Source organism: Schistocerca piceifrons, unplaced genomic scaffold (assembly GCF_021461385.2).
Source record: "Schistocerca piceifrons isolate TAMUIC-IGC-003096 unplaced genomic scaffold, iqSchPice1.1 HiC_scaffold_695, whole genome shotgun sequence".
Classification (NCBI taxonomy): Eukaryota; Metazoa; Arthropoda; class Insecta; order Orthoptera; family Acrididae; genus Schistocerca; species Schistocerca piceifrons.
Window position 1 is genome coordinate 147,012 of NW_025728943.1, and position 24,841 is coordinate 171,852.

General features: G+C 53.8%; 39 non-coding genes across 39 annotated transcripts; all 39 read left to right on the top strand.

Moving 5' to 3' along the window:
• Nucleotides 1–317: 317 nt before the first annotated feature.
• On the top strand, nucleotides 318–389 carry Trnae-cuc. The gene has a single exon. It is a non-coding gene; the product is annotated as a tRNA-Glu (tRNA).
• A 547-nt stretch (nucleotides 390–936) lies between these two features.
• On the top strand, nucleotides 937–1,008 carry Trnah-gug. The gene has a single exon. It is a non-coding gene; the product is annotated as a tRNA-His (tRNA).
• Nucleotides 1,009–1,755: 747 nt separating this feature from the next.
• Nucleotides 1,756–1,837, top strand: Trnal-uag. Its single transcript has one exon. It is a non-coding gene; the product is annotated as a tRNA-Leu (tRNA).
• A 445-nt stretch (nucleotides 1,838–2,282) lies between these two features.
• On the top strand, nucleotides 2,283–2,354 carry Trnae-cuc. The gene has a single exon. It is a non-coding gene; the product is annotated as a tRNA-Glu (tRNA).
• Nucleotides 2,355–2,728: 374 nt separating this feature from the next.
• Nucleotides 2,729–2,800, top strand: Trnah-gug. The gene has a single exon. It is a non-coding gene; the product is annotated as a tRNA-His (tRNA).
• Nucleotides 2,801–3,547: 747 nt separating this feature from the next.
• Trnal-uag lies at nucleotides 3,548–3,629 on the top strand. The gene has a single exon. It is a non-coding gene; the product is annotated as a tRNA-Leu (tRNA).
• Nucleotides 3,630–4,074: 445 nt separating this feature from the next.
• Trnae-cuc lies at nucleotides 4,075–4,146 on the top strand. Its single transcript has one exon. It is a non-coding gene; the product is annotated as a tRNA-Glu (tRNA).
• A 374-nt stretch (nucleotides 4,147–4,520) lies between these two features.
• Trnah-gug lies at nucleotides 4,521–4,592 on the top strand. Its single transcript has one exon. It is a non-coding gene; the product is annotated as a tRNA-His (tRNA).
• Nucleotides 4,593–5,339: 747 nt separating this feature from the next.
• Trnal-uag lies at nucleotides 5,340–5,421 on the top strand. Its single transcript has one exon. It is a non-coding gene; the product is annotated as a tRNA-Leu (tRNA).
• Nucleotides 5,422–5,866: 445 nt separating this feature from the next.
• On the top strand, nucleotides 5,867–5,938 carry Trnae-cuc. Its single transcript has one exon. It is a non-coding gene; the product is annotated as a tRNA-Glu (tRNA).
• A 374-nt stretch (nucleotides 5,939–6,312) lies between these two features.
• On the top strand, nucleotides 6,313–6,384 carry Trnah-gug. Its single transcript has one exon. It is a non-coding gene; the product is annotated as a tRNA-His (tRNA).
• A 747-nt stretch (nucleotides 6,385–7,131) lies between these two features.
• Trnal-uag lies at nucleotides 7,132–7,213 on the top strand. Its single transcript has one exon. It is a non-coding gene; the product is annotated as a tRNA-Leu (tRNA).
• Nucleotides 7,214–7,658: 445 nt separating this feature from the next.
• Trnae-cuc lies at nucleotides 7,659–7,730 on the top strand. Its single transcript has one exon. It is a non-coding gene; the product is annotated as a tRNA-Glu (tRNA).
• A 374-nt stretch (nucleotides 7,731–8,104) lies between these two features.
• Trnah-gug lies at nucleotides 8,105–8,176 on the top strand. Its single transcript has one exon. It is a non-coding gene; the product is annotated as a tRNA-His (tRNA).
• Nucleotides 8,177–8,923: 747 nt separating this feature from the next.
• Trnal-uag lies at nucleotides 8,924–9,005 on the top strand. Its single transcript has one exon. It is a non-coding gene; the product is annotated as a tRNA-Leu (tRNA).
• Nucleotides 9,006–9,450: 445 nt separating this feature from the next.
• On the top strand, nucleotides 9,451–9,522 carry Trnae-cuc. Its single transcript has one exon. It is a non-coding gene; the product is annotated as a tRNA-Glu (tRNA).
• Nucleotides 9,523–9,896: 374 nt separating this feature from the next.
• Nucleotides 9,897–9,968, top strand: Trnah-gug. Its single transcript has one exon. It is a non-coding gene; the product is annotated as a tRNA-His (tRNA).
• A 747-nt stretch (nucleotides 9,969–10,715) lies between these two features.
• Nucleotides 10,716–10,797, top strand: Trnal-uag. Its single transcript has one exon. It is a non-coding gene; the product is annotated as a tRNA-Leu (tRNA).
• Nucleotides 10,798–11,242: 445 nt separating this feature from the next.
• Nucleotides 11,243–11,314, top strand: Trnae-cuc. The gene has a single exon. It is a non-coding gene; the product is annotated as a tRNA-Glu (tRNA).
• A 374-nt stretch (nucleotides 11,315–11,688) lies between these two features.
• On the top strand, nucleotides 11,689–11,760 carry Trnah-gug. Its single transcript has one exon. It is a non-coding gene; the product is annotated as a tRNA-His (tRNA).
• Nucleotides 11,761–12,507: 747 nt separating this feature from the next.
• Nucleotides 12,508–12,589, top strand: Trnal-uag. The gene has a single exon. It is a non-coding gene; the product is annotated as a tRNA-Leu (tRNA).
• Nucleotides 12,590–13,034: 445 nt separating this feature from the next.
• Trnae-cuc lies at nucleotides 13,035–13,106 on the top strand. Its single transcript has one exon. It is a non-coding gene; the product is annotated as a tRNA-Glu (tRNA).
• A 374-nt stretch (nucleotides 13,107–13,480) lies between these two features.
• Trnah-gug lies at nucleotides 13,481–13,552 on the top strand. The gene has a single exon. It is a non-coding gene; the product is annotated as a tRNA-His (tRNA).
• Nucleotides 13,553–14,299: 747 nt separating this feature from the next.
• Nucleotides 14,300–14,381, top strand: Trnal-uag. Its single transcript has one exon. It is a non-coding gene; the product is annotated as a tRNA-Leu (tRNA).
• A 445-nt stretch (nucleotides 14,382–14,826) lies between these two features.
• Nucleotides 14,827–14,898, top strand: Trnae-cuc. The gene has a single exon. It is a non-coding gene; the product is annotated as a tRNA-Glu (tRNA).
• Nucleotides 14,899–15,272: 374 nt separating this feature from the next.
• On the top strand, nucleotides 15,273–15,344 carry Trnah-gug. The gene has a single exon. It is a non-coding gene; the product is annotated as a tRNA-His (tRNA).
• Nucleotides 15,345–16,091: 747 nt separating this feature from the next.
• On the top strand, nucleotides 16,092–16,173 carry Trnal-uag. The gene has a single exon. It is a non-coding gene; the product is annotated as a tRNA-Leu (tRNA).
• Nucleotides 16,174–16,618: 445 nt separating this feature from the next.
• On the top strand, nucleotides 16,619–16,690 carry Trnae-cuc. The gene has a single exon. It is a non-coding gene; the product is annotated as a tRNA-Glu (tRNA).
• Nucleotides 16,691–17,053: 363 nt separating this feature from the next.
• Nucleotides 17,054–17,125, top strand: Trnah-gug. Its single transcript has one exon. It is a non-coding gene; the product is annotated as a tRNA-His (tRNA).
• A 747-nt stretch (nucleotides 17,126–17,872) lies between these two features.
• Nucleotides 17,873–17,954, top strand: Trnal-uag. Its single transcript has one exon. It is a non-coding gene; the product is annotated as a tRNA-Leu (tRNA).
• A 445-nt stretch (nucleotides 17,955–18,399) lies between these two features.
• Nucleotides 18,400–18,471, top strand: Trnae-cuc. Its single transcript has one exon. It is a non-coding gene; the product is annotated as a tRNA-Glu (tRNA).
• Nucleotides 18,472–18,845: 374 nt separating this feature from the next.
• Nucleotides 18,846–18,917, top strand: Trnah-gug. Its single transcript has one exon. It is a non-coding gene; the product is annotated as a tRNA-His (tRNA).
• Nucleotides 18,918–19,664: 747 nt separating this feature from the next.
• On the top strand, nucleotides 19,665–19,746 carry Trnal-uag. Its single transcript has one exon. It is a non-coding gene; the product is annotated as a tRNA-Leu (tRNA).
• A 445-nt stretch (nucleotides 19,747–20,191) lies between these two features.
• Trnae-cuc lies at nucleotides 20,192–20,263 on the top strand. Its single transcript has one exon. It is a non-coding gene; the product is annotated as a tRNA-Glu (tRNA).
• Nucleotides 20,264–20,637: 374 nt separating this feature from the next.
• On the top strand, nucleotides 20,638–20,709 carry Trnah-gug. The gene has a single exon. It is a non-coding gene; the product is annotated as a tRNA-His (tRNA).
• A 747-nt stretch (nucleotides 20,710–21,456) lies between these two features.
• Trnal-uag lies at nucleotides 21,457–21,538 on the top strand. The gene has a single exon. It is a non-coding gene; the product is annotated as a tRNA-Leu (tRNA).
• Nucleotides 21,539–21,983: 445 nt separating this feature from the next.
• On the top strand, nucleotides 21,984–22,055 carry Trnae-cuc. Its single transcript has one exon. It is a non-coding gene; the product is annotated as a tRNA-Glu (tRNA).
• A 374-nt stretch (nucleotides 22,056–22,429) lies between these two features.
• Trnah-gug lies at nucleotides 22,430–22,501 on the top strand. Its single transcript has one exon. It is a non-coding gene; the product is annotated as a tRNA-His (tRNA).
• Nucleotides 22,502–23,248: 747 nt separating this feature from the next.
• On the top strand, nucleotides 23,249–23,330 carry Trnal-uag. Its single transcript has one exon. It is a non-coding gene; the product is annotated as a tRNA-Leu (tRNA).
• Nucleotides 23,331–24,841: the final 1,511 nt, after the last annotated feature.

The window sequence follows — 24,841 nt, forward strand, 5'->3', positions numbered from 1 at the left end:
TTCGGAGGCGTGGGTTCCAATCCCACTCCTGCCAAACGTGTAATGTTTCCTGTGTCGAAGGCAGGTGCACTCATTGCCCGCAAAGGAAACAGCACAACAAGGCGTGAGCGTCTGCTTGGTGAATTGCCGTAGAACAGTGCGTGGTGCAACGACAGGATTTGTAGGCACCTTTTGCTCTCATCATTGCTGGCGTCCGTCTCCCCGAAATGCGTCCGGGGCACGCCGTTCTATAACGCGAGAGAGCGGATTTTTTACAGTTGTCGTCAGTTAACCGTGGGTGGCTGCTGCGTTCGCTGGAAAGAGCACTGCCGTCGTTATCCGGTGTGGTCTAGTGGCTAGGATACCTGGCTCTCACCCAGGAGGCCCGGGTTCGATTCCCGGTACCGGAATCGCGCGTTTTTGTTGCTCCTCTTATGCGACTTGTCTCGACTTTGCTCGACTGACGCTACGCTGACGCGTGCAGAAAGCTACGTTAAGTATGATTCACGGCAACACCTGACGGCGAGAGAGATGAAGCGTCTATCCACTTGTTATCCAGCCACATACCTGTAGTCAAGAGGCTTGGGGGACTGCAAGACATTGCCACGGAGGTGAATGCAGCTAACCACTCGACTGACGCTACGCTGACGCGTGCAGAAAGCTACGTTAAGTATGATTCACGGCAACACCTGACGGCGAGAGAGATGAAGCGTCTATCCACTTGTTATCCAGCCACATACCTGTAGTCAAGAGGCTTGGGGGACTGCAAGACATTGCCACGGAGGTGAATGCAGCTAACCACTGTAGTTAGTGTCCTGACAGCGCAGGCACGTTCATTTGCTCGTATACATGTGATGGAGACCGTGTCTCACACTGCTGTGGCGTACACCTTGGCCTAGGCTCTGCTGTGTATCGCCACTTGCATTACAGGCAGCTGCTTTCGCGGGCGCGTCCGTGGCCGTGATCGTCTAGTGGTTAGGACATTGCGTTGTGGCCGCAATAACCCAGGTTCGAATCCTGGTCACGGCAATTTTGAAAGTTTTGCCTTGCTGCCGTTGCAATGACGAGTACTCGAAATGACAGTACTCTCTTGATTTTTTCACTCGTGTTCCGCAGGCCGCAGTTTGCCCTACCACTTCATCCCCAACACGTAATGTCGCCTCCTAGAGCGCAGACGTCCGCTGCTCTCTGTAGTCGAAAAGGGCAGTTGTTTGAAGTGCGATGGATGAGCAGCCAGTCCCAGCAGAACCGGAAGCTGTGGCGTGCACTGTTTGTACAAATGCTAGGAACACTGGCGCACCAAGCAGCGCATGTAGCGTGGCCGAGCGCTTTAAGGCGCTGGTTTAAGGCACCAGACTCTCTGTAGGCGCGGTTTCGAATCCCGTAGCTGCCGGGGGCTTTGCTGTGATCGCGTTAAGCTGCCGCTTAGTCTTCAAGTGTAACCTCCTTGAGCTCACATATGTTTGATACATGGAGCATTCTAGCTCCGCCTGACAGTTACAGCTACGATACTTTAGTGGTTACGGAAAGCCCAGGTTCGAAACCTGGTCACGGCACGAAAACGTCTCTTGACGCTGTCTCCTTAACTGCGACAGCTACAGACAAGTGGCGTCGCTACCATACGGCGGGCACGGCTTTTTCTTGCTGTGGATGGCCTAAAGAGACGCTTCCAGTGGGAGAGCAGTGGAAATACATGGCACGGCGATTGCCAAGATACTTCCATTTCGAAGTGATCTTTGTAGTACAAACGAAACGTTTTGCGGCTGCTGCTCCAACGGTAACGTGGCCGAGCGGTCTAAGGCGCTGGTTTTAGGCACCAGTCTCTTCGGAGGCGTGGGTTCGAATCCCACCGTTGCCACTTTTTACGTCTCATTTTTGTGCCGTTGCGGTGTGTTCTCGTGGGGTAGGACGCAGCTCTTGTGACGCGCGTGTTGTGTAGGTAGCGTGGCCGAGCGGTCTAAGGCGCTGGTTTCAGGCACCATTCTCTTCGGAGGCGTGGGTTCCAATCCCACTCCTGCCAAACGCGTAATGTTTCCTGTGTCGAAGGCAGGTGCACTCATTGCCCGCAAAGGAAACAGCACAACAAGGCGTGAGCGTCTGCTTGGTGAATTGCCGTAGAACAGTGCGTGGTGCAACGACAGGATTTGTAGGCACCTTTTGCTCTCATCATTGCTGGCGTCCGTCTCCCCGAAATGCGTCCGGGGCACGCCGTTCTATAACGCGAGAGAGCGGATTTTTTACAGTTGTCGTCAGTTAACCGTGGGTGGCTGCTGCGTTCGCTGGAAAGAGCACTGCCGTCGTTATCCGGTGTGGTCTAGTGGCTAGGATACCTGGCTCTCACCCAGGAGGCCCGGGTTCGATTCCCGGTACCGGAATCGCGCGTTTTTGTTGCTCCTCTTATGCGACTTGTCTCGACTTTGCTCGACTGACGCTACGCTGACGCGTGCAGAAAGCTACGTTAAGTATGATTCACGGCAACACCTGACGGCGAGAGAGATGAAGCGTCTATCCACTTGTTATCCAGCCACATACCTGTAGTCAAGAGGCTTGGGGGACTGCAAGACATTGCCACGGAGGTGAATGCAGCTAACCACTGTAGTTAGTGTCCTGACAGCGCAGGCACGTTCATTTGCTCGTATACATGTGATGGAGACCGTGTCTCACACTGCTGTGGCGTACACCTTGGCCTAGGCTCTGCTGTGTATCGCCACTTGCATTACAGGCAGCTGCTTTCGCGGGCGCGTCCGTGGCCGTGATCGTCTAGTGGTTAGGACATTGCGTTGTGGCCGCAATAACCCAGGTTCGAATCCTGGTCACGGCAATTTTGAAAGTTTTGCCTTGCTGCCGTTGCAATGACGAGTACTCGAAATGACAGTACTCTCTTGATTTTTTCACTCGTGTTCCGCAGGCCGCAGTTTGCCCTACCACTTCATCCCCAACACGTAATGTCGCCTCCTAGAGCGCAGACGTCCGCTGCTCTCTGTAGTCGAAAAGGGCAGTTGTTTGAAGTGCGATGGATGAGCAGCCAGTCCCAGCAGAACCGGAAGCTGTGGCGTGCACTGTTTGTACAAATGCTAGGAACACTGGCGCACCAAGCAGCGCATGTAGCGTGGCCGAGCGCTTTAAGGCGCTGGTTTAAGGCACCAGACTCTCTGTAGGCGCGGTTTCGAATCCCGTAGCTGCCGGGGGCTTTGCTGTGATCGCGTTAAGCTGCCGCTTAGTCTTCAAGTGTAACCTCCTTGAGCTCACATATGTTTGATACATGGAGCATTCTAGCTCCGCCTGACAGTTACAGCTACGATACTTTAGTGGTTACGGAAAGCCCAGGTTCGAAACCTGGTCACGGCACGAAAACGTCTCTTGACGCTGTCTCCTTAACTGCGACAGCTACAGACAAGTGGCGTCGCTACCATACGGCGGGCACGGCTTTTTCTTGCTGTGGATGGCCTAAAGAGACGCTTCCAGTGGGAGAGCAGTGGAAATACATGGCACGGCGATTGCCAAGATACTTCCATTTCGAAGTGATCTTTGTAGTACAAACGAAACGTTTTGCGGCTGCTGCTCCAACGGTAACGTGGCCGAGCGGTCTAAGGCGCTGGTTTTAGGCACCAGTCTCTTCGGAGGCGTGGGTTCGAATCCCACCGTTGCCACTTTTTACGTCTCATTTTTGTGCCGTTGCGGTGTGTTCTCGTGGGGTAGGACGCAGCTCTTGTGACGCGCGTGTTGTGTAGGTAGCGTGGCCGAGCGGTCTAAGGCGCTGGTTTCAGGCACCATTCTCTTCGGAGGCGTGGGTTCCAATCCCACAGCTGCCAAACGTGTAATGTTTCCTGTGTCGAAGGCAGGTGCACTCATTGCCCGCAAAGGAAACAGCACAACAAGGCGTGAGCGTCTGCTTGGTGAATTGCCGTAGAACAGTGCGTGGTGCAACGACAGGATTTGTAGGCACCTTTTGCTCTCATCATTGCTGGCGTCCGTCTCCCCGAAATGCGTCCGGGGCACGCCGTTCTATAACGCGAGAGAGCGGATTTTTTACAGTTGTCGTCAGTTAACCGTGGGTGGCTGCTGCGTTCGCTGGAAAGAGCACTGCCGTCGTTATCCGGTGTGGTCTAGTGGCTAGGATACCTGGCTCTCACCCAGGAGGCCCGGGTTCGATTCCCGGTACCGGAATCGCGCGTTTTTGTTGCTCCTCTTATGCGACTTGTCTCGACTTTGCTCGACTGACGCTACGCTGACGCGTGCAGAAAGCTACGTTAAGTATGATTCACGGCAACACCTGACGGCGAGAGAGATGAAGCGTCTATCCACTTGTTATCCAGCCACATACCTGTAGTCAAGAGGCTTGGGGGACTGCAAGACATTGCCACGGAGGTGAATGCAGCTAACCACTGTAGTTAGTGTCCTGACAGCGCAGGCACGTTCATTTGCTCGTATACATGTGATGGAGACCGTGTCTCACACTGCTGTGGCGTACACCTTGGCCTAGGCTCTGCTGTGTATCGCCACTTGCATTACAGGCAGCTGCTTTCGCGGGCGCGTCCGTGGCCGTGATCGTCTAGTGGTTAGGACATTGCGTTGTGGCCGCAATAACCCAGGTTCGAATCCTGGTCACGGCAATTTTGAAAGTTTTGCCTTGCTGCCGTTGCAATGACGAGTACTCGAAATGACAGTACTCTCTTGATTTTTTCACTCGTGTTCCGCAGGCCGCAGTTTGCCCTACCACTTCATCCCCAACACGTAATGTCGCCTCCTAGAGCGCAGACGTCCGCTGCTCTCTGTAGTCGAAAAGGGCAGTTGTTTGAAGTGCGATGGATGAGCAGCCAGTCCCAGCAGAACCGGAAGCTGTGGCGTGCACTGTTTGTACAAATGCTAGGAACACTGGCGCACCAAGCAGCGCATGTAGCGTGGCCGAGCGCTTTAAGGCGCTGGTTTAAGGCACCAGACTCTCTGTAGGCGCGGTTTCGAATCCCGTAGCTGCCGGGGGCTTTGCTGTGATCGCGTTAAGCTGCCGCTTTTTCTTCAAGTGTAACCTCCTTGAGCTCACATATGTTTGATACATGGAGCATTCTAGCTCCGCCTGACAGTTACAGCTACGATACTTTAGTGGTTACGGAAAGCCCAGGTTCGAAACCTGGTCACGGCACGAAAACGTCTCTTGACGCTGTCTCCTTAACTGCGACAGCTACAGACAAGTGGCGTCGCTACCATACGGCGGGCACGGCTTTTTCTTGCTGTGGATGGCCTAAAGAGACGCTTCCAGTGGGAGAGCAGTGGAAATACATGGCACGGCGATTGCCAAGATACTTCCATTTCGAAGTGATCTTTGTAGTACAAACGAAACGTTTTGCGGCTGCTGCTCCAACGGTAACGTGGCCGAGCGGTCTAAGGCGCTGGTTTTAGGCACCAGTCTCTTCGGAGGCGTGGGTTCGAATCCCACCGTTGCCACTTTTTACGTCTCATTTTTGTGCCGTTGCGGTGTGTTCTCGTGGGGTAGGACGCAGCTCTTGTGACGCGCGTGTTGTGTAGGTAGCGTGGCCGAGCGGTCTAAGGCGCTGGTTTCAGGCACCATTCTCTTCGGAGGCGTGGGTTCCAATCCCACTCCTGCCAAACGTGTAATGTTTCCTGTGTCGAAGGCAGGTGCACTCATTGCCCGCAAAGGAAACAGCACAACAAGGCGTGAGCGTCTGCTTGGTGAATTGCCGTAGAACAGTGCGTGGTGCAACGACAGGATTTGTAGGCACCTTTTGCTCTCATCATTGCTGGCGTCCGTCTCCCCGAAATGCGTCCGGGGCACGCCGTTCTATAACGCGAGAGAGCGGATTTTTTACAGTTGTCGTCAGTTAACCGTGGGTGGCTGCTGCGTTCGCTGGAAAGAGCACTGCCGTCGTTATCCGGTGTGGTCTAGTGGCTAGGATACCTGGCTCTCACCCAGGAGGCCCGGGTTCGATTCCCGGTACCGGAATCGCGCGTTTTTGTTGCTCCTCTTATGCGACTTGTCTCGACTTTGCTCGACTGACGCTACGCTGACGCGTGCAGAAAGCTACGTTAAGTATGATTCACGGCAACACCTGACGGCGAGAGAGATGAAGCGTCTATCCACTTGTTATCCAGCCACATACCTGTAGTCAAGAGGCTTGGGGGACTGCAAGACATTGCCACGGAGGTGAATGCAGCTAACCACTGTAGTTAGTGTCCTGACAGCGCAGGCACGTTCATTTGCTCGTATACATGTGATGGAGACCGTGTCTCACACTGCTGTGGCGTACACCTTGGCCTAGGCTCTGCTGTGTATCGCCACTTGCATTACAGGCAGCTGCTTTCGCGGGCGCGTCCGTGGCCGTGATCGTCTAGTGGTTAGGACATTGCGTTGTGGCCGCAATAACCCAGGTTCGAATCCTGGTCACGGCAATTTTGAAAGTTTTGCCTTGCTGCCGTTGCAATGACGAGTACTCGAAATGACAGTACTCTCTTGATTTTTTCACTCGTGTTCCGCAGGCCGCAGTTTGCCCTACCACTTCATCCCCAACACGTAATGTCGCCTCCTAGAGCGCAGACGTCCGCTGCTCTCTGTAGTCGAAAAGGGCAGTTGTTTGAAGTGCGATGGATGAGCAGCCAGTCCCAGCAGAACCGGAAGCTGTGGCGTGCACTGTTTGTACAAATGCTAGGAACACTGGCGCACCAAGCAGCGCATGTAGCGTGGCCGAGCGCTTTAAGGCGCTGGTTTAAGGCACCAGACTCTCTGTAGGCGCGGTTTCGAATCCCGTAGCTGCCGGGGGCTTTGCTGTGATCGCGTTAAGCTGCCGCTTTTTCTTCAAGTGTAACCTCCTTGAGCTCACATATGTTTGATACATGGAGCATTCTAGCTCCGCCTGACAGTTACAGCTACGATACTTTAGTGGTTACGGAAAGCCCAGGTTCGAAACCTGGTCACGGCACGAAAACGTCTCTTGACGCTGTCTCCTTAACTGCGACAGCTACAGACAAGTGGCGTCGCTACCATACGGCGGGCACGGCTTTTTCTTGCTGTGGATGGCCTAAAGAGACGCTTCCAGTGGGAGAGCAGTGGAAATACATGGCACGGCGATTGCCAAGATACTTCCATTTCGAAGTGATCTTTGTAGTACAAACGAAACGTTTTGCGGCTGCTGCTCCAACGGTAACGTGGCCGAGCGGTCTAAGGCGCTGGTTTTAGGCACCAGTCTCTTCGGAGGCGTGGGTTCGAATCCCACCGTTGCCACTTTTTACGTCTCATTTTTGTGCCGTTGCGGTGTGTTCTCGTGGGGTAGGACGCAGCTCTTGTGACGCGCGTGTTGTGTAGGTAGCGTGGCCGAGCGGTCTAAGGCGCTGGTTTCAGGCACCATTCTCTTCGGAGGCGTGGGTTCCAATCCCACTCCTGCCAAACGTGTAATGTTTCCTGTGTCGAAGGCAGGTGCACTCATTGCCCGCAAAGGAAACAGCACAACAAGGCGTGAGCGTCTGCTTGGTGAATTGCCGTAGAACAGTGCGTGGTGCAACGACAGGATTTGTAGGCACCTTTTGCTCTCATCATTGCTGGCGTCCGTCTCCCCGAAATGCGTCCGGGGCACGCCGTTCTATAACGCGAGAGAGCGGATTTTTTACAGTTGTCGTCAGTTAACCGTGGGTGGCTGCTGCGTTCGCTGGAAAGAGCACTGCCGTCGTTATCCGGTGTGGTCTAGTGGCTAGGATACCTGGCTCTCACCCAGGAGGCCCGGGTTCGATTCCCGGTACCGGAATCGCGCGTTTTTGTTGCTCCTCTTATGCGACTTGTCTCGACTTTGCTCGACTGACGCTACGCTGACGCGTGCAGAAAGCTACGTTAAGTATGATTCACGGCAACACCTGACGGCGAGAGAGATGAAGCGTCTATCCACTTGTTATCCAGCCACATACCTGTAGTCAAGAGGCTTGGGGGACTGCAAGACATTGCCACGGAGGTGAATGCAGCTAACCACTGTAGTTAGTGTCCTGACAGCGCAGGCACGTTCATTTGCTCGTATACATGTGATGGAGACCGTGTCTCACACTGCTGTGGCGTACACCTTGGCCTAGGCTCTGCTGTGTATCGCCACTTGCATTACAGGCAGCTGCTTTCGCGGGCGCGTCCGTGGCCGTGATCGTCTAGTGGTTAGGACATTGCGTTGTGGCCGCAATAACCCAGGTTCGAATCCTGGTCACGGCAATTTTGAAAGTTTTGCCTTGCTGCCGTTGCAATGACGAGTACTCGAAATGACAGTACTCTCTTGATTTTTTCACTCGTGTTCCGCAGGCCGCAGTTTGCCCTACCACTTCATCCCCAACACGTAATGTCGCCTCCTAGAGCGCAGACGTCCGCTGCTCTCTGTAGTCGAAAAGGGCAGTTGTTTGAAGTGCGATGGATGAGCAGCCAGTCCCAGCAGAACCGGAAGCTGTGGCGTGCACTGTTTGTACAAATGCTAGGAACACTGGCGCACCAAGCAGCGCATGTAGCGTGGCCGAGCGCTTTAAGGCGCTGGTTTAAGGCACCAGACTCTCTGTAGGCGCGGTTTCGAATCCCGTAGCTGCCGGGGGCTTTGCTGTGATCGCGTTAAGCTGCCGCTTTTTCTTCAAGTGTAACCTCCTTGAGCTCACATATGTTTGATACATGGAGCATTCTAGCTCCGCCTGACAGTTACAGCTACGATACTTTAGTGGTTACGGAAAGCCCAGGTTCGAAACCTGGTCACGGCACGAAAACGTCTCTTGACGCTGTCTCCTTAACTGCGACAGCTACAGACAAGTGGCGTCGCTACCATACGGCGGGCACGGCTTTTTCTTGCTGTGGATGGCCTAAAGAGACGCTTCCAGTGGGAGAGCAGTGGAAATACATGGCACGGCGATTGCCAAGATACTTCCATTTCGAAGTGATCTTTGTAGTACAAACGAAACGTTTTGCGGCTGCTGCTCCAACGGTAACGTGGCCGAGCGGTCTAAGGCGCTGGTTTTAGGCACCAGTCTCTTCGGAGGCGTGGGTTCGAATCCCACCGTTGCCACTTTTTACGTCTCATTTTTGTGCCGTTGCGGTGTGTTCTCGTGGGGTAGGACGCAGCTCTTGTGACGCGCGTGTTGTGTAGGTAGCGTGGCCGAGCGGTCTAAGGCGCTGGTTTCAGGCACCATTCTCTTCGGAGGCGTGGGTTCCAATCCCACTCCTGCCAAACGTGTAATGTTTCCTGTGTCGAAGGCAGGTGCACTCATTGCCCGCAAAGGAAACAGCACAACAAGGCGTGAGCGTCTGCTTGGTGAATTGCCGTAGAACAGTGCGTGGTGCAACGACAGGATTTGTAGGCACCTTTTGCTCTCATCATTGCTGGCGTCCGTCTCCCCGAAATGCGTCCGGGGCACGCCGTTCTATAACGCGAGAGAGCGGATTTTTTACAGTTGTCGTCAGTTAACTGTGGGTGGCTGCTGCGTTCGCTGGAAAGAGCACTGCCGTCGTTATCCGGTGTGGTCTAGTGGCTAGGATACCTGGCTCTCACCCAGGAGGCCCGGGTTCGATTCCCGGTACCGGAATCGCGCGTTTTTGTTGCTCCTCTTATGCGACTTGTCTCGACTTTGCTCGACTGACGCTACGCTGACGCGTGCAGAAAGCTACGTTAAGTATGATTCACGGCAACACCTGACGGCGAGAGAGATGAAGCGTCTATCCACTTGTTATCCAGCCACATACCTGTAGTCAAGAGGCTTGGGGGACTGCAAGACATTGCCACGGAGGTGAATGCAGCTAACCACTGTAGTTAGTGTCCTGACAGCGCAGGCACGTTCATTTGCTCGTATACATGTGATGGAGACCGTGTCTCACACTGCTGTGGCGTACACCTTGGCCTAGGCTCTGCTGTGTATCGCCACTTGCATTACAGGCAGCTGCTTTCGCGGGCGCGTCCGTGGCCGTGATCGTCTAGTGGTTAGGACATTGCGTTGTGGCCGCAATAACCCAGGTTCGAATCCTGGTCACGGCAATTTTGAAAGTTTTGCCTTGCTGCCGTTGCAATGACGAGTACTCGAAATGACAGTACTCTCTTGATTTTTTCACTCGTGTTCCGCAGGCCGCAGTTTGCCCTACCACTTCATCCCCAACACGTAATGTCGCCTCCTAGAGCGCAGACGTCCGCTGCTCTCTGTAGTCGAAAAGGGCAGTTGTTTGAAGTGCGATGGATGAGCAGCCAGTCCCAGCAGAACCGGAAGCTGTGGCGTGCACTGTTTGTACAAATGCTAGGAACACTGGCGCACCAAGCAGCGCATGTAGCGTGGCCGAGCGCTTTAAGGCGCTGGTTTAAGGCACCAGACTCTCTGTAGGCGCGGTTTCGAATCCCGTAGCTGCCGGGGGCTTTGCTGTGATCGCGTTAAGCTGCCGCTTTTTCTTCAAGTGTAACCTCCTTGAGCTCACATATGTTTGATACATGGAGCATTCTAGCTCCGCCTGACAGTTACAGCTACGATACTTTAGTGGTTACGGAAAGCCCAGGTTCGAAACCTGGTCACGGCACGAAAACGTCTCTTGACGCTGTCTCCTTAACTGCGACAGCTACAGACAAGTGGCGTCGCTACCATACGGCGGGCACGGCTTTTTCTTGCTGTGGATGGCCTAAAGAGACGCTTCCAGTGGGAGAGCAGTGGAAATACATGGCACGGCGATTGCCAAGATACTTCCATTTCGAAGTGATCTTTGTAGTACAAACGAAACGTTTTGCGGCTGCTGCTCCAACGGTAACGTGGCCGAGCGGTCGAAGGCGCTGGTTTTAGGCACCAGTCTCTTCGGAGGCGTGGGTTCGAATCCCACCGTTGCCACTTTTTACGTCTCATTTTTGTGCCGTTGCGGTGTGTTCTCGTGGGGTAGGACGCAGCTCTTGTGACGCGCGTGTTGTGTAGGTAGCGTGGCCGAGCGGTCTAAGGCGCTGGTTTCAGGCACCATTCTCTTCGGAGGCGTGGGTTCCAATCCCACTCCTGCCAAACGTGTAATGTTTCCTGTGTCGAAGGCAGGTGCACTCATTGCCCGCAAAGGAAACAGCACAACAAGGCGTGAGCGTCTGCTTGGTGAATTGCCGTAGAACAGTGCGTGGTGCAACGACAGGATTTGTAGGCACCTTTTGCTCTCATCATTGCTGGCGTCCGTCTCCCCGAAATGCGTCCGGGGCACGCCGTTCTATAACGCGAGAGAGCGGATTTTTTACAGTTGTCGTCAGTTAACCGTGGGTGGCTGCTGCGTTCGCTGGAAAGAGCACTGCCGTCGTTATCCGGTGCGGTCTAGTGGCTAGGATACCTGGCTCTCACCCAGGAGGCCCGGGTTCGATTCCCGGTACCGGAATCGCGCGTTTTTGTTGCTCCTCTTATGCGACTTGTCTCGACTTTGCTCGACTGACGCTACGCTGACGCGTGCAGAAAGCTACGTTAAGTATGATTCACGGCAACACCTGACGGCGAGAGAGATGAAGCGTCTATCCACTTGTTATCCAGCCACATACCTGTAGTCAAGAGGCTTGGGGGACTGCAAGACATTGCCACGGAGGTGAATGCAGCTAACCACTGTAGTTAGTGTCCTGACAGCGCAGGCACGTTCATTTGCTCGTATACATGTGATGGAGACCGTGTCTCACACTGCTGTGGCGTACACCTTGGCCTAGGCTCTGCTGTGTATCGCCACTTGCATTACAGGCAGCTGCTTTCGCGGGCGCGTCCGTGGCCGTGATCGTCTAGTGGTTAGGACATTGCGTTGTGGCCGCAATAACCCAGGTTCGAATCCTGGTCACGGCAATTTTGAAAGTTTTGCCTTGCTGCCGTTGCAATGACGAGTACTCGAAATGACAGTACTCTCTTGATTTTTTCACTCGTGTTCCGCAGGCCGCAGTTTGCCCTACCACTTCATCCCCAACACGTAATGTCGCCTCCTAGAGCGCAGACGTCCGCTGCTCTCTGTAGTCGAAAAGGGCAGTTGTTTGAAGTGCGATGGATGAGCAGCCAGTCCCAGCAGAACCGGAAGCTGTGGCGTGCACTGTTTGTACAAATGCTAGGAACACTGGCGCACCAAGCAGCGCATGTAGCGTGGCCGAGCGCTTTAAGGCGCTGGTTTAAGGCACCAGACTCTCTGTAGGCGCGGTTTCGAATCCCGTAGCTGCCGGGGGCTTTGCTGTGATCGCGTTAAGCTGCCGCTTAGTCTTCAAGTGTAACCTCCTTGAGCTCACATATGTTTGATACATGGAGCATTCTAGCTCCGCCTGACAGTTACAGCTACGATACTTTAGTGGTTACGGAAAGCCCAGGTTCGAAACCTGGTCACGGCACGAAAACGTCTCTTGACGCTGTCTCCTTAACTGCGACAGCTACAGACAAGTGGCGTCGCTACCATACGGCGGGCACGGCTTTTTCTTGCTGTGGATGGCCTAAAGAGACGCTTCCAGTGGGAGAGCAGTGGAAATACATGGCACGGCGATTGCCAAGATACTTCCATTTCGAAGTGATCTTTGTAGTACAAACGAAACGTTTTGCGGCTGCTGCTCCAACGGTAACGTGGCCGAGCGGTCTAAGGCGCTGGTTTTAGGCACCAGTCTCTTCGGAGGCGTGGGTTCGAATCCCACCGTTGCCACTTTTTACGTCTCATTTTTGTGCCGTTGCGGTGTGTTCTCGTGGGGTAGGACGCAGCTCTTGTGACGCGCGTGTTGTGTAGGTAGCGTGGCCGAGCGGTCTAAGGCGCTGGTTTCAGGCACCATTCTCTTCGGAGGCGTGGGTTCCAATCCCACTCCTGCCAAACGTGTAATGTTTCCTGTGTCGAAGGCAGGTGCACTCATTGCCCGCAAAGGAAACAGCACAACAAGGCGTGAGCGTCTGCTTGGTGAATTGCCGTAGAACAGTGCGTGGTGCAACGACAGGATTTGTAGGCACCTTTTGCTCTCATCATTGCTGGCGTCCGTCTCCCCGAAATGCGTCCGGGGCACGCCGTTCTATAACGCGAGAGAGCGGATTTTTTACAGTTGTCGTCAGTTAACCGTGGGTGGCTGCTGCGTTCGCTGGAAAGAGCACTGCCGTCGTTATCCGGTGCGGTCTAGTGGCTAGGATACCTGGCTCTCACCCAGGAGGCCCGGGTTCGATTCCCGGTACCGGAATCGCGCGTTTTTGTTGCTCCTCTTATGCGACTTGTCTCGACTTTGCTCGACTGACGCTACGCTGACGCGTGCAGAAAGCTACGTTAAGTATGATTCACGGCAACACCTGACGGCGAGAGAGATGAAGCGTCTATCCACTTGTTATCCAGCCACATACCTGTAGTCAAGAGGCTTGGGGGACTGCAAGACATTGCCACGGAGGTGAATGCAGCTAACCACTGTAGTTAGTGTCCTGACAGCGCAGGCACGTTCATTTGCTCGTATACATGTGATGGAGACCGTGTCTCACACTGCTGTGGCGTACACCTTGGCCTAGGCTCTGCTGTGTATCGCCACTTGCATTACAGGCAGCTGCTTTCGCGGGCGCGTCCGTGGCCGTGATCGTCTAGTGGTTAGGACATTGCGTTGTGGCCGCAATAACCCAGGTTCGAATCCTGGTCACGGCAATTTTGAAAGTTTTGCCTTGCTGCCGTTGCAATGACGAGTACTCGAAATGACAGTACTCTCTTGATTTTTTCACTCGTGTTCCGCAGGCCGCAGTTTGCCCTACCACTTCATCCCCAACACGTAATGTCGCCTCCTAGAGCGCAGACGTCCGCTGCTCTCTGTAGTCGAAAAGGGCAGTTGTTTGAAGTGCGATGGATGAGCAGCCAGTCCCAGCAGAACCGGAAGCTGTGGCGTGCACTGTTTGTACAAATGCTAGGAACACTGGCGCACCAAGCAGCGCATGTAGCGTGGCCGAGCGCTTTAAGGCGCTGGTTTAAGGCACCAGACTCTCTGTAGGCGCGGTTTCGAATCCCGTAGCTGCCGGGGGCTTTGCTGTGATCGCGTTAAGCTGCCGCTTTTTCTTCAAGTGTAACCTCCTTGAGCTCACATATGTTTGATACATGGAGCATTCTAGCTCCGCCTGACAGTTACAGCTACGATACTTTAGTGGTTACGGAAAGCCCAGGTTCGAAACCTGGTCACGGCACGAAAACGTCTCTTGACGCTGTCTCCTTAACTGCGACAGCTACAGACAAGTGGCGTCGCTACCATACGGCGGGCACGGCTTTTTCTTGCTGTGGATGGCCTAAAGAGACGCTTCCAGTGGGAGAGCAGTGGAAATACATGGCACGGCGATTGCCAAGATACTTCCATTTCGAAGTGATCTTTGTAGTACAAACGAAACGTTTTGCGGCTGCTGCTCCAACGGTAACGTGGCCGAGCGGTCTAAGGCGCTGGTTTTAGGCACCAGTCTCTTCGGAGGCGTGGGTTCGAATCCCACCGTTGCCACTTTTTACGTCTCATTTTTGTGCCGTTGCGGTGTGTTCTCGTGGGGTAGGACGCAGCTCTTGTGACGCGCGTGTTGTGTAGGTAGCGTGGCCGAGCGGTCTAAGGCGCTGGTTTCAGGCACCATTCTCTTCGGAGGCGTGGGTTCCAATCCCACTCCTGCCAAACGTGTAATGTTTCCTGTGTCGAAGGCAGGTGCACTCATTGCCCGCAAAGGAAACAGCACAACAAGGCGTGAGCGTCTGCTTGGTGAATTGCCGTAGAACAGTGCGTGGTGCAACGACAGGATTTGTAGGCACCTTTTGCTCTCATCATTGCTGGCGTCCGTCTCCCCGAAATGCGTCCGGGGCACGCCGTTCTATAACGCGAGAGAGCGGATTTTTTACAGTTGTCGTCAGTTAACCGTGGGTGGCTGCTGCGTTCGCTGGAAAGAGCACTGCCGTCGTTATCCGGTGCGGTCTAGTGGCTAGGATACCTGGCTCTCACCCAGGAGGCCCGGGTTCGATTCCCGGTACCGGAATCGCGCGTTTTTGTTGCTCCTCTTATGCGACTTGTCTCGACTTTGCTCGACTGACGCTACGCTGACGCGTGCAGAAAGCTACGTTAAGTATGATTCACGGCAACACCTGACGGCGAGAGAGATGAAGCGTCTATCCACTTGTTATCCAGCCACATACCTGTAGTCAAGAGGCTTGGGGGACTGCAAGACATTGCCACGGAGGTGAATGCAGCTAACCACTGTAGTTAGTGTCCTGACAGCGCAGGCACGTTCATTTGCTCGTATACATGTGATGGAGACCGTGTCTCACACTGCTGTGGCGTACACCTTGGCCTAGGCTCTGCTGTGTATCGCCACTTGCATTACAGGCAGCTGCTTTCGCGGGCGCGTCCGTGGCCGTGATCGTCTAGTGGTTAGGACATTGCGTTGTGGCCGCAATAACCCAGGTTCGAATCCTGGTCACGGCAATTTTGAAAGTTTTGCCTTGCTGCCGTTGCAATGACGAGTACTCGAAATGACAGTACTCTCTTGATTTTTTCACTCGTGTTCCGCAGGCCGCAGTTTGCCCTACCACTTCATCCCCAACACGTAATGTCGCCTCCTAGAGCGCAGACGTCCGCTGCTCTCTGTAGTCGAAAAGGGCAGTTGTTTGAAGTGCGATGGATGAGCAGCCAGTCCCAGCAGAACCGGAAGCTGTGGCGTGCACTGTTTGTACAAATGCTAGGAACACTGGCGCACCAAGCAGCGCATGTAGCGTGGCCGAGCGCTTTAAGGCGCTGGTTTAAGGCACCAGACTCTCTGTAGGCGCGGTTTCGAATCCCGTAGCTGCCGGGGGCTTTGCTGTGATCGCGTTAAGCTGCCGCTTAGTCTTCAAGTGTAACCTCCTTGAGCTCACATATGTTTGATACATGGAGCATTCTAGCTCCGCCTGACAGTTACAGCTACGATACTTTAGTGGTTACGGAAAGCCCAGGTTCGAAACCTGGTCACGGCACGAAAACGTCTCTTGACGCTGTCTCCTTAACTGCGACAGCTACAGACAAGTGGCGTCGCTACCATACGGCGGGCACGGCTTTTTCTTGCTGTGGATGGCCTAAAGAGACGCTTCCAGTGGGAGAGCAGTGGAAATACATGGCACGGCGATTGCCAAGATACTTCCATTTCGAAGTGATCTTTGTAGTACAAACGAAACGTTTTGCGGCTGCTGCTCCAACGGTAACGTGGCCGAGCGGTCTAAGGCGCTGGTTTTAGGCACCAGTCTCTTCGGAGGCGTGGGTTCGAATCCCACCGTTGCCACTTTTTACGTCTCATTTTTGTGCCGTTGCGGTGTGTTCTCGTGGGGTAGGACGCAGCTCTTGTGACGCGCGTGTTGTGTAGGTCGCGTGGCCGAGCGGTCTAAGGCGCTGGTTTCAGGCACCATTCTCTTCGGAGGCGTGGGTTCCAATCCCACAGCTGCCAAACGTGTAATGTTTCCTGTGTCGAAGGCAGGTGCACTCATTGCCCGCAAAGGAAACAGCACAACAAGGCGTGAGCGTCTGCTTGGTGAATTGCCGTAGAACAGTGCGTGGTGCAACGACAGGATTTGTAGGCACCTTTTGCTCTCATCATTGCTGGCGTCCGTCTCCCCGAAATGCGTCCGGGGCACGCCGTTCTATAACGCGAGAGAGCGGATTTTTTACAGTTGTCGTCAGTTAACCGTGGGTGGCTGCTGCGTTCGCTGGAAAGAGCACTGCCGTCGTTATCCGGTGTGGTCTAGTGGCTAGGATACCTGGCTCTCACCCAGGAGGCCCGGGTTCGATTCCCGGTACCGGAATCGCGCGTTTTTGTTGCTCCTCTTATGCGACTTGTCTCGACTTTGCTCGACTGACGCGTGCAGAAAGCTACGTTAAGTATGATTCACGGCAACACCTGACGGCGAGAGAGATGAAGCGTCTATCCACTTGTTATCCAGCCACATACCTGTAGTCAAGAGGCTTGGGGGACTGCAAGACATTGCCACGGAGGTGAATGCAGCTAACCACTGTAGTTAGTGTCCTGACAGCGCAGGCACGTTCATTTGCTCGTATACATGTGATGGAGACCGTGTCTCACACTGCTGTGGCGTACACCTTGGCCTAGGCTCTGCTGTGTATCGCCACTTGCATTACAGGCAGCTGCTTTCGCGGGCGCGTCCGTGGCCGTGATCGTCTAGTGGTTAGGACATTGCGTTGTGGCCGCAATAACCCAGGTTCGAATCCTGGTCACGGCAATTTTGAAAGTTTTGCCTTGCTGCCGTTGCAATGACGAGTACTCGAAATGACAGTACTCTCTTGATTTTTTCACTCGTGTTCCGCAGGCCGCAGTTTGCCCTACCACTTCATCCCCAACACGTAATGTCGCCTCCTAGAGCGCAGACGTCCGCTGCTCTCTGTAGTCGAAAAGGGCAGTTGTTTGAAGTGCGATGGATGAGCAGCCAGTCCCAGCAGAACCGGAAGCTGTGGCGTGCACTGTTTGTACAAATGCTAGGAACACTGGCGCACCAAGCAGCGCATGTAGCGTGGCCGAGCGCTTTAAGGCGCTGGTTTAAGGCACCAGACTCTCTGTAGGCGCGGTTTCGAATCCCGTAGCTGCCGGGGGCTTTGCTGTGATCGCGTTAAGCTGCCGCTTTTTCTTCAAGTGTAACCTCCTTGAGCTCACATATGTTTGATACATGGAGCATTCTAGCTCCGCCTGACAGTTACAGCTACGATACTTTAGTGGTTACGGAAAGCCCAGGTTCGAAACCTGGTCACGGCACGAAAACGTCTCTTGACGCTGTCTCCTTAACTGCGACAGCTACAGACAAGTGGCGTCGCTACCATACGGCGGGCACGGCTTTTTCTTGCTGTGGATGGCCTAAAGAGACGCTTCCAGTGGGAGAGCAGTGGAAATACATGGCACGGCGATTGCCAAGATACTTCCATTTCGAAGTGATCTTTGTAGTACAAACGAAACGTTTTGCGGCTGCTGCTCCAACGGTAACGTGGCCGAGCGGTCTAAGGCGCTGGTTTTAGGCACCAGTCTCTTCGGAGGCGTGGGTTCGAATCCCACCGTTGCCACTTTTTACGTCTCATTTTTGTGCCGTTGCGGTGTGTTCTCGTGGGGTAGGACGCAGCTCTTGTGACGCGCGTGTTGTGTAGGTAGCGTGGCCGAGCGGTCTAAGGCGCTGGTTTCAGGCACCATTCTCTTCGGAGGCGTGGGTTCCAATCCCACTCCTGCCAAACGTGTAATGTTTCCTGTGTCGAAGGCAGGTGCACTCATTGCCCGCAAAGGAAACAGCACAACAAGGCGTGAGCGTCTGCTTGGTGAATTGCCGTAGAACAGTGCGTGGTGCAACGACAGGATTTGTAGGCACCTTTTGCTCTCATCATTGCTGGCGTCCGTCTCCCCGAAATGCGTCCGGGGCACGCCGTTCTATAACGCGAGAGAGCGGATTTTTTACAGTTGTCGTCAGTTAACCGTGGGTGGCTGCTGCGTTCGCTGGAAAGAGCACTGCCGTCGTTATCCGGTGCGGTCTAGTGGCTAGGATACCTGGCTCTCACCCAGGAGGCCCGGGTTCGATTCCCGGTACCGGAATCGCGCGTTTTTGTTGCTCCTCTTATGCGACTTGTCTCGACTTTGCTCGACTGACGCTACGCTGACGCGTGCAGAAAGCTACGTTAAGTATGATTCACGGCAACACCTGACGGCGAGAGAGATGAAGCGTCTATCCACTTGTTATCCAGCCACATACCTGTAGTCAAGAGGCTTGGGGGACTGCAAGACATTGCCACGGAGGTGAATGCAGCTAACCACTGTAGTTAGTGTCCTGACAGCGCAGGCACGTTCATTTGCTCGTATACATGTGATGGAGACCGTGTCTCACACTGCTGTGGCGTACACCTTGGCCTAGGCTCTGCTGTGTATCGCCACTTGCATTACAGGCAGCTGCTTTCGCGGGCGCGTCCGTGGCCGTGATCGTCTAGTGGTTAGGACATTGCGTTGTGGCCGCAATAACCCAGGTTCGAATCCTGGTCACGGCAATTTTGAAAGTTTTGCCTTGCTGCCGTTGCAATGACGAGTACTCGAAATGACAGTACTCTCTTGATTTTTTCACTCGTGTTCCGCAGGCCGCAGTTTGCCCTACCACTTCATCCCCAACACGTAATGTCGCCTCCTAGAGCGCAGACGTCCGCTGCTCTCTGTAGTCGAAAAGGGCAGTTGTTTGAAGTGCGATGGATGAGCAGCCAGTCCCAGCAGAACCGGAAGCTGTGGCGTGCACTGTTTGTACAAATGCTAGGAACACTGGCGCACCAAGCAGCGCATGTAGCGTGGCCGAGCGCTTTAAGGCGCTGGTTTAAGGCACCATACTCTCTGTAGGCGCGGTTTCGAATCCCGTAGCTGCCGGGGGCTTTGCTGTGATCGCGTTAAGCTGCCGCTTTTTCTTCAAGTGTAACCTCCTTGAGCTCACATATGTTTGATACATGGAGCATTCTAGCTCCGCCTGACAGTTACAGCTACGATACTTTAGTGGTTACGGAAAGCCCAGGTTCGAAACCTGGTCACGGCACGAAAACGTCTCTTGACGCTGTCTCCTTAACTGCGACAGCTACAGACAAGTGGCGTCGCTACCATACGGCGGGCACGGCTTTTTCTTGCTGTGGATGGCCTAAAGAGACGCTTCCAGTGGGAGAGCAGTGGAAATACATGGCACGGCGATTGCCAAGATACTTCCATTTCGAAGTGATCTTTGTAGTACAAACGAAACGTTTTGCGGCTGCTGCTCCAACGGTAACGTGGCCGAGCGGTCTAAGGCGCTGGTTTTAGGCACCAGTCTCTTCGGAGGCGTGGGTTCGAATCCCACCGTTGCCACTTTTTACGTCTCATTTTTGTGCCGTTGCGGTGTGTTCTCGTGGGGTAGGACGCAGCTCTTGTGACGCGCGTGTTGTGTAGGTAGCGTGGCCGAGCGGTCTAAGGCGCTGGTTTCAGGCACCATTCTCTTCGGAGGCGTGGGTTCCAATCCCACTCCTGCCAAACGTGTAATGTTTCCTGTGTCGAAGGCAGGTGCACTCATTGCCCGCAAAGGAAACAGCACAACAAGGCGTGAGCGTCTGCTTGGTGAATTGCCGTAGAACAGTGCGTGGTGCAACGACAGGATTTGTAGGCACCTTTTGCTCTCATCATTGCTGGCGTCCGTCTCCCCGAAATGCGTCCGGGGCACGCCGTTCTATAACGCGAGAGAGCGGATTTTTTACAGTTGTCGTCAGTTAACCGTGGGTGGCTGCTGCGTTCGCTGGAAAGAGCACTGCCGTCGTTATCCGGTGCGGTCTAGTGGCTAGGATACCTGGCTCTCACCCAGGAGGCCCGGGTTCGATTCCCGGTACCGGAATCGCGCGTTTTTGTTGCTCCTCTTATGCGACTTGTCTCGACTTTGCTCGACTGACGCTACGCTGACGCGTGCAGAAAGCTACGTTAAGTATGATTCACGGCAACACCTGACGGCGAGAGAGATGAAGCGTCTATCCACTTGTTATCCAGCCACATACCTGTAGTCAAGAGGCTTGGGGGACTGCAAGACATTGCCACGGAGGTGAATGCAGCTAACCACTGTAGTTAGTGTCCTGACAGCGCAGGCACGTTCATTTGCTCGTATACATGTGATGGAGACCGTGTCTCACACTGCTGTGGCGTACACCTTGGCCTAGGCTCTGCTGTGTATCGCCACTTGCATTACAGGCAGCTGCTTTCGCGGGCGCGTCCGTGGCCGTGATCGTCTAGTGGTTAGGACATTGCGTTGTGGCCGCAATAACCCAGGTTCGAATCCTGGTCACGGCAATTTTGAAAGTTTTGCCTTGCTGCCGTTGCAATGACGAGTACTCGAAATGACAGTACTCTCTTGATTTTTTCACTCGTGTTCCGCAGGCCGCAGTTTGCCCTACCACTTCATCCCCAACACGTAATGTCGCCTCCTAGAGCGCAGACGTCCGCTGCTCTCTGTAGTCGAAAAGGGCAGTTGTTTGAAGTGCGATGGATGAGCAGCCAGTCCCAGCAGAACCGGAAGCTGTGGCGTGCACTGTTTGTACAAATGCTAGGAACACTGGCGCACCAAGCAGCGCATGTAGCGTGGCCGAGCGCTTTAAGGCGCTGGTTTAAGGCACCAGACTCTCTGTAGGCGCGGTTTCGAATCCCGTAGCTGCCGGGGGCTTTGCTGTGATCGCGTTAAGCTGCCGCTTAGTCTTCAAGTGTAACCTCCTTGAGCTCACATATGTTTGATACATGGAGCATTCTAGCTCCGCCTGACAGTTACAGCTACGATACTTTAGTGGTTACGGAAAGCCCAGGTTCGAAACCTGGTCACGGCACGAAAACGTCTCTTGACGCTGTCTCCTTAACTGCGACAGCTACAGACAAGTGGCGTCGCTACCATACGGCGGGCACGGCTTTTTCTTGCTGTGGATGGCCTAAAGAGACGCTTCCAGTGGGAGAGCAGTGGAAATACATGGCACGGCGATTGCCAAGATACTTCCATTTCGAAGTGATCTTTGTAGTACAAACGAAACGTTTTGCGGCTGCTGCTCCAACGGTAACGTGGCCGAGCGGTCTAAGGCGCTGGTTTTAGGCACCAGTCTCTTCGGAGGCGTGGGTTCGAATCCCACCGTTGCCACTTTTTACGTCTCATTTTTGTGCCGTTGCGGTGTGTTCTCGTGGGGTAGGACGCAGCTCTTGTGACGCGCGTGTTGTGTAGGTAGCGTGGCCGAGCGGTCTAAGGCGCTGGTTTCAGGCACCATTCTCTTCGGAGGCGTGGGTTCCAATCCCACAGCTGCCAAACGTGTAATGTTTCCTGTGTCGAAGGCAGGTGCACTCATTGCCCGCAAAGGAAACAGCACAACAAGGCGTGAGCGTCTGCTTGGTGAATTGCCGTAGAACAGTGCGTGGTGCAACGACAGGATTTGTAGGCACCTTTTGCTCTCATCATTGCTGGCGTCCGTCTCCCCGAAATGCGTCCGGGGCACGCCGTTCTATAACGCGAGAGAGCGGATTTTTTACAGTTGTCGTCAGTTAACCGTGGGTGGCTGCTGCGTTCGCTGGAAAGAGCACTGCCGTCGTTATCCGGTGTGGTCTAGTGGCTAGGATACCTGGCTCTCACCCAGGAGGCCCGGGTTCGATTCCCGGTACCGGAATCGCGCGTTTTTGTTGCTCCTCTTATGCGACTTGTCTCGACTTTGCTCGACTGACGCTACGCTGACGCGTGCAGAAAGCTACGTTAAGTATGATTCATGGCAACACCTGACGGCGAGAGAGATGAAGCGTCTATCCACTTGTTATCCAGCCACATACCTGTAGTCAAGAGGCTTGGGGGACTGCAAGACATTGCCACGGAGGTGAATGCAGCTAACCACTGTAGTTAGTGTCCTGACAGCGCAGGCACGTTCATTTGCTCGTATACATGTGATGGAGACCGTGTCTCACACTGCTGTGGCGTACACCTTGGCCTAGGCTCTGCTGTGTATCGCCACTTGCATTACAGGCAGCTGCTTTCGCGGGCGCGTCCGTGGCCGTGATCGTCTAGTGGTTAGGACATTGCGTTGTGGCCGCAATAACCCAGGTTCGAATCCTGGTCACGGCAATTTTGAAAGTTTTGCCTTGCTGCCGTTGCAATGACGAGTACTCGAAATGACAGTACTCTCTTGATTTTTTCACTCGTGTTCCGCAGGCCGCAGTTTGCCCTACCACTTCATCCCCAACACGTAATGTCGCCTCCTAGAGCGCAGACGTCCGCTGCTCTCTGTAGTCGAAAAGGGCAGTTGTTTGAAGTGCGATGGATGAGCAGCCAGTCCCAGCAGAACCGGAAGCTGTGGCGTGCACTGTTTGTACAAATGCTAGGAACACTGGCGCACCAAGCAGCGCATGTAGCGTGGCCGAGCGCTTTAAGGCGCTGGTTTAAGGCACCAGACTCTCTGTAGGCGCGGTTTCGAATCCCGTAGCTGCCGGGGGCTTTGCTGTGATCGCGTTAAGCTGCCGCTTTTTCTTCAAGTGTAACCTCCTTGAGCTCACATATGTTTGATACATGGAGCATTCTAGCTCCGCCTGACAGTTACAGCTACGATACTTTAGTGGTTACGGAAAGCCCAGGTTCGAAACCTGGTCACGGCACGAAAACGTCTCTTGACGCTGTCTCCTTAACTGCGACAGCTACAGACAAGTGGCGTCGCTACCATACGGCGGGCACGGCTTTTTCTTGCTGTGGATGGCCTAAAGAGACGCTTCCAGTGGGAGAGCAGTGGAAATACATGGCACGGCGATTGCCAAGATACTTCCATTTCGAAGTGATCTTTGTAGTACAAACGAAACGTTTTGCGGCTGCTGCTCCAACGGTAACGTGGCCGAGCGGTCTAAGGCGCTGGTTTTAGGCACCAGTCTCTTCGGAGGCGTGGGTTCGAATCCCACCGTTGCCACTTTGTGAAGCAGGAACACAAGATTTTGGGTGTTCGCTTTCAAGCCAATCTGTTACAGACTGCGTCCTACAACTGGCGTATTGTCTTAAATGGCATACGAGCTATGGCTAGCCTGTCCGCTACTCGCACCCTTGCATTAACACAGCGGGTGATTTTAATAAATGTTTTCTTGCTCAGCAAAGCCTGGTACCTCGCACAATTATTTCAGGTACCCAAGAATTTGGGCAGAGCCATAACACAGGCAGTCTATTGGCTACTGTGGCGGGGACATATTTTCAAGGTGTCTTACGAAACATGTACTTTACCGCGCGAACAGGGTGGGCTCGGGCTCATTCATTTTGCTATGAAAGCCGCAGCGTTGCTCCTTCATCGGACGAGCGTCACTATTGAACAGGATCCGTCGAGCCCCACAGCTGTTCTGTTCGCTATTCATCGTCCACTTTCTGACGTAGCACCTCTAGACCCGACTACAATACCGTTTCAGCTGCGTTATGTTCGAGAATACTACATTCAAAAAAGTTATCTCGCCGCCGACGTACTCGACCCTCGCACACGGACTGTGAAACGTGTCTACCAGGGACTAAGAGGACGGCCAGTCGGTAATAAGATGGAGGCGCGCTACCCGCGATCTGCGTGGAGGACGGTGTGGGCTCATGTTCACGCTCCCTTCCTGTCAGCGGACGTCAGCAGCTTTTGGTACCAAGTGGTTAACCGAATTCTGCCCACCAACGAAAAGCTGCGCCGCATTCACTTATCTCCATCGAGCTTGTGTGAAGACTGTCGCCAAGACGACACCTTAGAACATCGTTTCGTGTGCCTGAGGTCACAGTCGGCTTGGAACATTGCCGTCAGGATGCTCGCACTTATCAACCGGACCAGCGCTGCAGCCTTTTCTGCGGACACGGCATTGATCCCGGACTTCAACCCATATCCGCATACGAAGCGTGCCGCCACTGCGTGGATCGTGGCTCACACTGTGTTCGCCCTCCTGCAATTGCGACTTACGGACGACTATGCCTATCTGGTTTATTTGTCCACGCAACATGACCTCACTAAAACCAGGAAAGACTATGACAAAATCTTTGCCAATTTTCTGCACATTGCACTCGCATTTGCCCACGACAAACTGTTGTAAGCAACACTTCACTGCTGCGACTTTTCTTTACTTCTGTGTTTTGCATTGTCTCCGGGCCCGGATACATAGTTAATGCAAATTGAATACTACAGGAACAGTGAATCATTCAACAAGTACGATGCTTACGCTTGTGCCGGACTGCAACGTGGAAACGACGACGAAAAGTTTAACACAGTTTTATCCTGTGTTCGTGTGTGTTTGTGTTTCGTTGTGGTTTAGTGATTTCTTTATATATTTTTTTTTTTTTTTTTTTTTTTTTTTTTTTTTTTTTTTTTTTACACCGTCTGGTTCCTCCGTCATCGGCGTACATTCAAGGATGCGTTACGCACCGCGCTGCCACGGAGATTGTTTGGTTTTGAAGAAAAGAGGATTTTTT